Source organism: Ixodes scapularis, unplaced genomic scaffold (assembly GCF_016920785.2).
Source record: "Ixodes scapularis isolate PalLabHiFi unplaced genomic scaffold, ASM1692078v2 PGA_scaffold2__306_contigs__length_199485367, whole genome shotgun sequence".
In the NCBI taxonomy this organism is placed as follows: domain Eukaryota; kingdom Metazoa; phylum Arthropoda; class Arachnida; order Ixodida; family Ixodidae; genus Ixodes; species Ixodes scapularis.
The window spans coordinates 53,981,094-53,989,743 of record NW_024609857.1 but is presented as its reverse complement, the minus strand read 5'-3'; the positions used below and the strand labels follow the sequence as shown (position 1 = coordinate 53,989,743).

General features: G+C 52.1%; 1 pseudogene; it reads right to left on the bottom strand.

Annotated features, from left to right (window-relative positions):
* Positions 1 to 390: 390 nt before the first annotated feature.
* On the bottom strand, positions 391 to 4,899 carry LOC120844883 (annotated as a pseudogene).
* Positions 4,900 to 8,650: the final 3,751 nt, after the last annotated feature.

Below are 8,650 nucleotides of genomic sequence, written 5' to 3'. Positions count from 1 at the left end.
AAGGGGGCCGCTGCCACAGATGCCAGCAAAGAAGGAACAAATAAAAGAGGTAAGAATTTAGATCGTACAACTAAACATAACATTTTCCCCTCCTTTTTTTTTTTTAAGAGTGTAGGAACAAGACGATGACAAAACATTATGCACGCATTTACAACAGCAAAAATCAAGAGCATGATAAGCACAGTTTAATAGAAGCACACAAATAGTTCACTCTACGTCGAAAACACAAAAGGAAATAGTTCACTCATTTCATCGAGTACCAAGGTCTCCATACCGCACTGGTGGTCGACGGTTCCGCCCCGAGCGCCTTAGAAGCACCTGCCTAGGACACTGAGCAGTTGAAGTTCCCATTCCTGGAGGCGTGTCCGGGGCAGGTCTGCACTCAGGCGTCCGCGATATAGGCAGCTGCTGCATGGCCGAACTTGACTCTTGAGGTTGCCAAGTATGATGCCTGTGGTACGCGTCACCTGGAGTAGCAGTGTGGCTCGCTGGCTGGCCACCTTGAACGGCAGCCGGTGTCCCCTGCTGATCACTTCCTAGACTGGGATCGGAAGCAGCTGCGAGTTTAGAGGCATTCCACACTCTACCATCTCCCAGCCGGAATGTCCACCGACCGACCCGCTTCATGATGCGTAGTGGCGGCCCGAAGGCCGACTCCCCCTTGGCTACCTTTCCTGGTTTCTTCACTCTAACCCAGTCGCCTACCCTGAATCTGGGGCTCTTCGCCGCTCGACGCCGGTCGGTGTACTCCTTCGTGTACTGCTGCCTCTGCTGCACTCGATGTCGCAGCCGTTGCAGCTCCTCGATGGGATTTTGCAAGAACTGCGCCGACGACAGTCCGAGGATGTTAAGGCGGGTGCGAGGCTTCCGTCCATGCAGCAGGAGAGCAGGAGAAAGTCCAGTCGTAGCATGGGGCGTGCAGCGATATATCATCAGGTAGTCTACAAGGGATGACCGGATGCTGCTCCGCTCAAGGGTGGCGGACTGGAGAAAACCCTTCAGGGTACGGTTGAAACGTTCAACCTGCCCGTTGGACTGGGGGTAGTAGACAGAAACCAGCTGGTGCTTTATACCTTGCGCTTTAAGGAACGTCTCAAATTCGCCTGAAACGAACTTTGGCCAATTGTCGCTCACAACGCTGTCAGGGTACCACTCTCTGGCAAAGATGGCGCGCAGAAAGTCCGTGATCTTCCCCGTGGTGACGTTTGGGCAGAACTGTACCTCGGGCCACTTGGAAAAGTCCACCAGCGTGATGGCGTAGCGACACGCAGGCTCCGCTCGCTCAAAAGGGCCCACGACATCGATGCCCACCTTTGACCAAGGTCGCTTTGGCAAGTGCACTGGCTGGAGAGGGGTCGGTGACGTCTTGGCACTCTTGTCTGAGGTGTTACAGGCGCAGACTGCACTACGCACTTCTGCGTTCATGCGGGGCCACCAATAGAGCTCACGAAGGCGTGCTTGCGTCTTGACAATGCCGTCGTGGCCCTCGTGTGCTCTGGCGACAAGAGCGCATCGCATAGTCGTGGGGATGACGAATTGCTCTCCGCGCAGCAGGAGATCGTCGTTGACAGAGAGCGCATCCTTCAGGTCGTAGAAGACGGCCGCATCAGCGGAGAGAGCGCTCACTGGAGGCCACTTAGAGGTCACATATCCTATGACAGTGGTGAGCAGAGCGTCATTCGCTGTCTCCTCTTGCAGCTGTTGCTTCGTGATGCACTCTTTGTCTAAAGCGACAAAGGAGATGATCTCGTCGTCGAACTCCATCCCCTCTTCTTCCTGTGACATCGGCAAGCGGGACAGAGCATCTGCTACCTGGTTTTCGGCACCTCGCTGGAACTCCACCGTGAAGTTGTACTTCAGTAGGCGATGTGACCAACGGGTGATCCGTAGCGGGCGACGTCCTGCTCCTCCGGTGGACAGCAAAGACACGAGTGCTTGATGGTCCGTGCGAAGGGTAAAGTGGCGGCCCCATAAGTATATGTGCCATTTTTCGCACGCCCACAAACACGCAAGCGCTTCTTTTTCCCCGACCGAGTATCGCTGCTCTGTCGAAGTGAGCGTCCTTGAGGAGAATGCGACAGGGAAGACGCCGTCACCATGACGCTGCTGCAGCACAGCCCCAATTCCGCATGCCGACGCGTCTGTGGCCACGATGGTGGGCAACGTGGGGTCGAACATTCTTAGTGTCCTGGCAGATGACAGCAGCCTCTTGACTTGGTTGAAGCTTCTGTCCGCCTCGTTGTCCCAGACGAACGGAGTGTCTTTTCGCAGGAACCTTCGAAGAGGTTCGACCTCAGACGCTAACCGAGGCATGAAGCGAGAGTAATACTCCACCATCCCCAGAAAAGAACGGAGTTGGGTGATGTCCGTGGGGATAGGGGCAGCACTGAGTGCATCCACCTTCGTTTGTAGCGGAGCAATCCCTTGAGCGCTGACTTTATGACCCAAAAACGAAATTTCTGGCACATCGAATAGGCATTTGTTGTTGAGTTTCAGTCCAGCATCCGAGATACGCCGCAGCACCTCACGCAGACGGTGTGTGTGCTCCTCCTTGATCCTGCCAAAAACAACAACGTCGTCAAGGTAGACCAACACACCTTCGCAGTCGTGAAGCATTTCCGACATCATCTGCTGGAAAGCTGCTGGCGCCGATGCCAGTCCGAAACACACTCTCTTGAACCGGAAGAGACCTTCGTGTGTAATAAATGCGGTTAGGTCCCGGCTATCTTTATGTAGCGGCACTTGGTGGTAAGCAGCCGCTAAGTCAAGCTTGGAAAAATGTTTGGCACCATGTAAAGCATGCAGAAGTTCTTCTATGTGCGGAAGAGGAAAACTATCAATAACGACAGCTTTGTTGGCTTCCCGCAGGTCCACGCACATTCGAATTGAGCCGTCTTTCTTCTGCACCACCACAATTGGTGATACTCATTCGGAGGAATTAATCCGCTCGATGACCCCAGCCGCTTCCAAGCGTCTGATTTCTTCTGATACTGACTGACGCGCTGCTAGAGGAATGCGTCTCATTCGATGACGGACGGGAATGACAGAAGGTCGAGTGTTTACCTTGTGGACAACGTCCTTGACACGGCCAAGACCCGGACTGAAGAGGTGCTCGAAGTTGCTCATGGAAGGCGGCAGGTTTGGCTTTGCTGGTTCAGGCACCACTGAAGCTGCAGCCTGTGGTGGAGACGATGCTGAGGCCAGCTGATTTTGCACCCTTGCCGACCACTCATTTCTCAATGCACTTGACGCTTCGTCCTGTGGGGCCGGTGTCAACCTCTCGTCCTCCTCTCTCGGCGGGTCGCCAGAACCCTCTGTATCAGTATAGAAGCACGACCGAGTGGCGCCACTCACCTGGATATCGAGGGCTACAACAGCTTCTATGCCGAGTAAAGAAGTACCACGGTCAGCAATGTAAAAAAGTACTGTTGCCGCACGCTCCCTGAACATTACCGGTGCCTCGAATGCTCCCAGAATGGTGATGGGTTGCTGAGAAAAGTTCAGGGGCTTCACAGGTGGTGGTACAACTGTCGCCTTGCTCACGAAATACCGGACGAACTTGGCACTATCCACGATGGAGACGGCTGACCCCGTGTCAAGAAGAAACTGCAGCGTCGAGTCAAATACCTGGATGTTTAAGTACAGCTTGGTTTGAGAAGGTCCGGAAATGTGGGACACCTCCCACTGCTCGTCGTCGTCATCGTAGTGGTCGTCGACGATCTGCTCAACTTGATCACGCGGGCGACGCAGCAGGGATCGGCGAACACTTCTACAAGCGCGTGAAAAATGTCCCCGACGACCGCAGTTGTCGCAGTGCTGACCTCTCGCTGGGCAGACGTCATAGCCCCTGCAGTGTTCCTAACCGTAACCGCAGTTCGGACATGTTCTTCCGTAGCCGTAGTTACGCCTTGGAGATGGTTGCCGCCGCGGTGATTCGAAACGCACCGAACGCCGAAACGCCGATCGTCCAGGGCTCTATTGACGACTGCCACGGTCGAAACCACCATCGCCGCTACGGCCGCAGGTTACGCAGCTCTGCTGGCTAGGCGAGCGCGAAGCGCGTGCGTTCACTGACCGGGCTGAAGCAGCTGAAGAACGCCCCGTCGGAGATCGCACAGGTGACTCACGGCGCGAGCGCCACGGCTCGTGCAAAGATGACATCATCGGCTGAGGTTGACTCGTTGCGCGCCCTGTGACATGGCAGGTCACGTGCTCCTCCGACGCCGTCGACGGCGCAGCTGGCGCAGTTGCCGATGCCCATTCTCGAACTTCGCGGCGTGAGCGTTCCAAATTAAGGACAGTCTGTAAGGCCACGCTGAACGGCAGAGCGGCGTCAAGTACCAGGCGTTCTTGAATCTCTGCGGAAGCGGCACCCACCATGAACTGTCGGCGGATGACGGCCTCGGTGTCGGCACCGAAGTTCGCCGGCACGGCCAATGCTCGGAGTGCTGAGAGAAAGTAGCGCAGAGATTCTCCTTCTTGCTGTTTTCTCATGTGAAACCGGAGTTGTTGCAGGGTCTCGTTGACCGGCTGCGAAAATTCAGCCTCGAGGACCGTAAGGGTCTCTCTATACACGTCGCGAGACGCTTGCCGGGCTTGCTGACCGTCTCCCGCCGGTGACGTTGCTGGCGCCGGTCCAACGGGAGCTGGTAGAGAGTCATAGATGCGCTGGCCTTCGACTCCCAGGCAGTTGAGCAGCTTTGCTTGGCGTCGTTCGGCGGAATATTCCTGAGCGCCAGTAGCCAATATGTATGGCTCGAACATTCGTAGCCACGATTTCCACGGTATCGGTGGCGTACCGGCCTTGTCCAGGAAGTTTGGTGGTGGCCGGTCACAGTCAGCCATGCTTGCGGCTAAGATGTCGGCTCAGGAATCGAGGAGGACGTTCGAAATGGAACGCACGGCCATTGACAACCAGCAACCGAGGTTCTCTGGTGAGCCCGGAATTCGTCGGAAGCAGGAGTCGTCGCGACGCCAGGCACCCCCGCCGACGTGAGCTTATGCCGAACGACGCACGTTTCCTCTAGGAGTGAGAGTGCCCAGGTTCAGCACCCTCGTCGCCAAAACTGTGGAGGCAGCCTAGAAAGCGACCAGCCAAGTCGGAGTCACATTGCAAAACTGTTTTAATTCTCGAGCAGAAAGAGAGAGAGAGAAAAGAGAAGAAAAGAAACGAACAAACCAACAGACAGACAGAGCGCGCGCAGCACAGCGCGCGCTCTTGGCGCGTGCCGTTCGGCAGCGGTGCAGGTGTAAGGGGGCCGCTGCCACAGATGCCAGCAAAGAAGGAACAAACAAAAGAGGTAAGAATTTAGATCGTACAAAAAAAATTGGGTTGTGTGTAAGTTTATACAGCCTAGAACTTGGTCTGCCTCACAGGGGCGACGAGTCTCCCAGCTGTAGATGAGCAATTTAGCCAGTGCAGTACAACCGCTAGCCTGGGGTCTTTAACGTGCACCACGCAGTAGTGATACACGACCGCACGCCGGTACGATGCTCATCCAGATCGAAACGGGCAGGGGTGGGGATTGAACCCAGGATCCCTGGGTTCTGCAGCGCGAGCTTGCGCTCCACGTGCTCCGAGCTGGTGTGCGCTAGCCCACTCGGCCACCGATCCTCCTAGATCGTACAACTAAACATAACAAAAGGGTTTTTTCCATCACATCCAGACGAGGGCAAATTATTCGCAAACTAAAAGTGAACAAACCCTTCGGTTCATTATTGATTCACTGTTTCTAACCACATAATTAAAGCTCTAAAAGCTAACGCTCTCGTGTGTCTAGCTGATTAAAAAGCATATCTGTTTAACGTACATGTTAAAAAAAAAAACAGATAAAAGTTGTTTGGAAAAGCATTCATGCCTCTACAATAGTCTCTCACCGTCACAAGTATCACGAGCAATAAAAAAAAAACGCGCCATTTAACTTCGAGGGAAAATTCGCGCTTGTCAATTACAAAATTTTATTAACTTTTTTTTTTTTTTTTTATGCGCTGGAGATACGCGCTTTAGGCAATTTGCGTACTTTCAGAGGGAAAACAACCTCTGCCATAGCACCACTTCTTGAAATGTTCATAGAATATTTTATGGTCAGTTCTTCAGGGGTTTAGATGAAGGACCGTTAGCGAGAAATTTGTTGGAGATAGTTTTATTACTCCTATTCGCGACTCCAGCGACCTATAGGGGGCGCCACCACCAAACAAACATGGCGGCTGAGTCCAGGTCGCGTCGGCTCGGCCGGGCCGCATGAGAAGGTGGCGCATTCAATTTAACCGATTTTCTTTTGTTTAATGCCCAATTTTGTAAGTATTCGAACTGAGACGGTTGAGTGTAGCCGGTGTACATAAACTTGCAGAGCATAGTTTTGTTTTCCCGATGCTTTTTGTTCTTTTCATGTCAAACTTTCGTTTCGGAGACTTCGTTCTAAACCGAAATTATGGGTTCCGGAGAGACGGTAGTAGACTCTAATCAGTTTTGATCATCTAAGGAAATCGGCGATGACTACAGAATTGTTCCACCGAGGGTAATTTTCAGCTAAAGGTCCGTTCACACTGTTGCAACTGAGTACGACTGAGAGAGACCAGACCGGTTTTCAAGCCTCTTGCGACTTCTTAAGACCAGCTCCGCTGCTGCGCATCCGGTTCTAAGAGGTCGCAAGAGGCTTAAAAACCGGTCTGGTCTCTCTCGGTCGTACTCGGTTGCAAGAGTGTGAACGGGCCTTAACTCGCATGCCTCGACCATCCGACTTATCTGTCCGTGAAATCAAGCTTTTGTGCGTATCCGCGTTTAAGAAACAGCTCCAGTCGTCTGCTCGGTCAACAACGCAGGCTGCAGAAAAATTACGAAAATTACGCAAGCGTTTCTTGAGTCAAGGAGCATGTTAACCCGCCGGCGCCCCACTCAGCAGCTGATACTCGTATTTCGATTCAGGTTTTAGTAGCAATCGAGAAGATATTTTGACGAGCGGGTTATGTATTATATTACGTACTATATGTCCCACCAAAGCGATATTAGTATATTGTTCGGGTTGAAATATGAGCTTAGCTTACTAGCTGTTAGGTGAACTGCTGAATAAAAGTATATTTGACAGACAGAAAAATACTACTTAAACTTAGCCAAATGGTTCTAGCCGGCAGCACGGAGAAAGACTGAAGACAGTCTTCATCGGAGATTCACACAGAACCTTTCTACATTAAAGTTTGCTTGGAATCCTGGACGGAGAAAATTAGTATTTTTTATGGCCGGTCAAACCTGAGCAATGTAGACGTATATTGCTGCTGGCTTCGACGGAAGTATAATATAAACATTGGAGGCGCGATAGATCAAAATGCCGTTACCGCTTCTAACGTTCCGAGACGTGTACCTCCACCTTTTAAGATCAGATAAATTCTCACATTCGTCATTTGCAGCGAGCAGGTTTTCCTGAATCAAGTAATTGCGAAATCAACCCCACTCTTTCAGTGTGGTCCAGAGGCTTTTTCGGCGAAAAGCAGCCAAGATGAATAGCCAACGCACCGACCGGCGTGGGTAACTCAAACTTGGAGCTAACCGAACACAACCAAACTCAAGAAAAGCCGCTATCGAACTTTCCCATTCATTTGACTGCAACATTGGTGTTCCCTTCAATGAAACGCCTCGTCTGTCGTCCTCCTTCGACTGTTTTACATCCTTATAAAGAAACCACTTATCAGTTACCAAGCAGTCGTCACTTTGAATGTGATTTGAGACAGACCAGAAGTCAAAACGTTTTTCCGTGATTCCTCCCCATTCAAGAAATCGAAAGGACGCGTCCGTGCGTTGCGGAGTAAACGGGCTTTCAAACATGCGATGGAAGGAGATCTACAATCTACTGACGCTTCACCACACTAATGAACACTCAGGAAAACTTAAGAAATTTTCGGACCTTCGACAAATTAGATTATTCGCCACCGCGCCTACAACACGCGTCCGCGAAAGGCACCAGAGACGCGGAGGGGCGCGGAGCGACCTGGTCCGGCTGGTTCCCGGTTTTCCCGCTTGGTGGCGTCCGTTTTGCTGGAGTCGCATATAGAACGACCGATCCTCTCTTATATGTTTAATATACACACATAAGTATCTCGCTATATAGCCCAATTTCATGATTTCCGTAGAAGTTCACCGTCCCATCACTCTAAAAAAAGCCCGTGCGTCTACTTCCCCGCGCGACACTCGGAGAGCCAATCACCGCAACTTTCGGAGGCAGCTCAGCGAATGACGATGCCGAAACATATGTTTAGACCAAAAAACGCAGTCTAGGTTGTGACATTAAGCAGTGCAAAACGTCATGCATGCATTGCTAAATGTCACAACTCAAACTGCGTTTATTGGTCTGAACTTTGGCATTGTCCTTCGCTGAGCTGCCTCCGTAAGTTGCGGTGATTGATTCTGCGAGTGTTGTGCGGGAAGTAGACGCACGGGCTTTTCTTTAGAGTGACAGGAATTCTCAAATCAATAGGCTCGGAAAGACTGCCCAAACGGAGCGACCGGAATACTCACAAAGCGTTGGGCCCATGGGTGAATTCGCCGTGACTTTAGATCACAGGAGCCAGGCGGCAGTGCCCAAGACGGCTCGTGCCTTCCCGTGCTCTGCATGCGCAGAGCCCCAACGATGTTGTCGCACGTGCAGAATGACTAAAG